Raw genomic sequence first — 3,431 nt, 5'->3', positions numbered from 1 at the left:
ACACAAGAGATTCACTGGGTTAGTTATATGGAAAAACAACAATATAAAATCACTTTAAAGGCGCTGTACCTAATTTTTATTTTTCTAAAAACTTCAAAAATTTGTTTTTGTAGTGGTCCAAAATAATTCCTCACTTACTTTATACATTCAGAGCATCCTAATTATTCATCATAATGAGTTTATAAGCACTTGCAGAGAGTGGAGTTTTGCTGTGACAGTAAAGTTAACAACAGCTAGCAGGCGAAAGTGCACTTTCTGATTCTCTGACAGTAAAATGCTTTGTGATTAAAGGAAGACAGCACACACCAGACATATAACCTCAAGAGCTGTTTATACAATACTAGTAGGGCTGAACGACCTTTTGTTTTGGACCGAGAATCAACAACACGATTTTGGGAGCGTAAAAGCTGTGTTTTTTTGCAGTGCGTCTAAAACCCAGTTTATGGGTTTATCGATCTGCATCAAGGTCTATGCTCTGCGAAGTAATTCACCACCACAACACAAGCAGGCTAGGATTTAAAGATGGTGTTCGTGTAAAGTTTAACATGAACCATCTCCAACACGATAGAAGCACAGAACAGACTCACCATCAGCACTCATCCTCTGTCACAGAAAGTACACTCATATTCCACTGAGTTGTGTCCTTTAGTCCAACAGAAGCACACAAATAGAGAGCTGTTTTTTTCAGCACTAATAGCTACATTAAACACATTATTACTCAACATATACTGAAAGAAAGGATAGCGGAGTAGGAAATGTATGTAGAGCGGTGGTAGAGAGAGAGGTAAACAGGGCTTTATGGTCCAGCATCAGATCATCGGTACAGGACTCTGGTATGATGTAAGTTTCTGTGATGTTTGCAAATGTTCATGTGCACTAAAACTTGATCTGAAAAAAATTGTAGATGAAATCAAAATCGCAATATTTGCCAGAAAAATCTGAATTAAATGTTTTCATACTGTCGTCCACCCCTAAATACTAGTTTATTTGTACTGGGGCAAGATACATTTTGCTCAAATACATGGAAAATCGGGTACAGGACTTTGAATTATCCATGGAACTTCATTAGCAGACAAAGCGGCAATGCAAAAACACAGACGTAACATATTAAACTTTTACAAGTGCACATTCACCTTACTAAACGGGACAATATAAAATCTATTGAAACTTCGCAGCTGATGTCATTAACATTCTCTGGAGGGAGTTAGGCACTGCTCTGTCTGAAGCTCTATTACTCATATTAGACTTTAATCTGACCACAAAGAACTGACTTAGCTGAATCTACAAACAGGCGAGATTTGTGCTGTTCAACAAGTCCCTCTCAAATCACATTACAAGCACAAGCAAACTAGCATTGGCCAACAGTCTTTCAGTTAATCACTCTCATTTTTTGTTGAAAATCAAACACCTAAACAGGACCATGAACACTCATAATGGTCACAGGCTCCTGAAAATGTTAATGGGTGCATTGTATAACCAAGCCAAATATTCTGGCATAAACATACATGCATAGGGTGACTGACCCGATGTCCCTGTTTATCCGGGACAGTCCCAGTTTTGAGCCCTGTGTCCCCTGTCCCAGCAGATTTATCCAAAACCACTGATTTGTCCCAGTTTTATACAAGAAATATCCCAGGTGTCCCTATTTCTGACCAGTTTGATTCCTGCCAACAGTAAACATTGACATTTGTTTTGGTATAATACACAAAAGCTGCTTAAAAATTACCAAAACACATAGAAAATGTGATTATACGGACTCATGTTAGTCGGGTACAGAACAGTTTTCCTTAATTGCATACTGGTTTCACAGTTTTATTATTACCAAACACCACAAACCAGGGGGTGTCCTAGTTTTTTAAAATTCAGGTCACCCTATACATGCAGTCTCTCTAAAATATATCGTAAACCACATTGTGTACATACAGTAGCCTTCCTGACATCATGATTTGGTTACTCATCAAACTTATTCAAACAGGAAAGTAGGGCTGTACAATTTTGAAAAATAAAAACAAGTGTATTGGGATTATATTATAGTAGAGCATATTTTAAACTACAGGTACAATGTGTCTTTGCAAATAGTTTAAATACTAGCTGTTCTGTTCTTTGCAGGTGGCATTTTGTTATTTAAATAATTGCAGCCTTTGTGACTTGATAATTGCACCTACGTAAATAGGTTTCTACAAACATTTCTACAAAAAAAGTTATTTTCTGCTAGTTGATCCCTCATATTATGCATCTCTCCATGAAAAGGTTATTGTGTTGCTTGGAGTGTTCCGCAGTATGGAAAAACACTTTTTTTTAATCTCAAGTAAGCACAACCAGGTGATGCCATGGGGCCAAGTTACAGGATCAGATCTATGGAGAGGCAAGCCCACTCACAGTAAGAATGCAATGTTTTTAAGTCAATAAAAATACATGCAGTTGAGTAAAGGCAAGATGTGGAGCACTGAAGACAACGCAATAACATCTCCATGGAGACAAGCATGCGTCTGACTCTCCACCATGAAATTCACACAATGCACTTTTAACAGTACAAGATTGAATTTCACTGAAAAAGTATGCATATTGACAGTATTTACACAGCTGCTTATTACTACTAAATTATATCCCACCCATCCACCATGGCCACAAACACCCCTGCTTAATAATATAGTTGCTCACACTATTTTACACATAGCACGATCCTGCCAGTGCCATAACTCATGTTTTTCTCCTCCTCTTTCAAACACACTAGACTGGCCTTTCAGTGTTACATATTTTACTATGGTGTGACTTCTCTCCACTGTAATCCAGTCACAGGCAGTACAAAAGCTGAGAGGGCTAAGCAGAAAAACAGGGGAAGATATGGGGAAAATGTGGCACTAACTGCAAACCTGCAATTTAGACAGGCTAAAAATAACTACAGTTTGGAGAGTTAAGCCTGTGTCTACCCAAAGAGAGGCTAATGCTATGGCACTCAAAATGTAGTCAGGTTGGTTAAAAGGTTCTCAAACACTGGTGCAGGTACTAGTCGTACTACATTCCTTTGTATTGCAATGACATTCACATACTTTAAAATGCATATGACAGATTAAAAATAGTTTCAGTGAAAAAAATGTGAACATAATACATTTATTTATTATTATTATATTATAAATTATATTAGAAAATGATAAATGACAACACCTCTATTTGGTTAAATAAAGGTTTAAATTGTACTAAGAACAATGTGTTCTTTGCGTGTAAAACATCTTTAAGGAATTTTGTGTATTGATGACACAGATAGTATTCTGTTTGAGAACGTTCTGTATTTTTATACTTATCTTCTTAACTTTTTTCATAGACTGCCACCAAACCAAGTAATAACTAGAAAAACATATAAAAAAAAAAGTCATGTACAATTTAAGCCTGCATTTCACGAAAGAGATGCTATAGCAGTGAGTCCAGTCCAC

The sequence above is a fragment of the Boleophthalmus pectinirostris genome, unplaced genomic scaffold (assembly GCF_026225935.1).
Source record: "Boleophthalmus pectinirostris isolate CB_2022bp ecotype Guang Dong unplaced genomic scaffold, ASM2622593v1 HiC_scaffold_9, whole genome shotgun sequence".
Lineage (NCBI taxonomy): Eukaryota > Metazoa > Chordata > Actinopteri > Gobiiformes > Gobiidae > Boleophthalmus > Boleophthalmus pectinirostris.
This window is presented reverse-complemented; position numbering follows the sequence as displayed.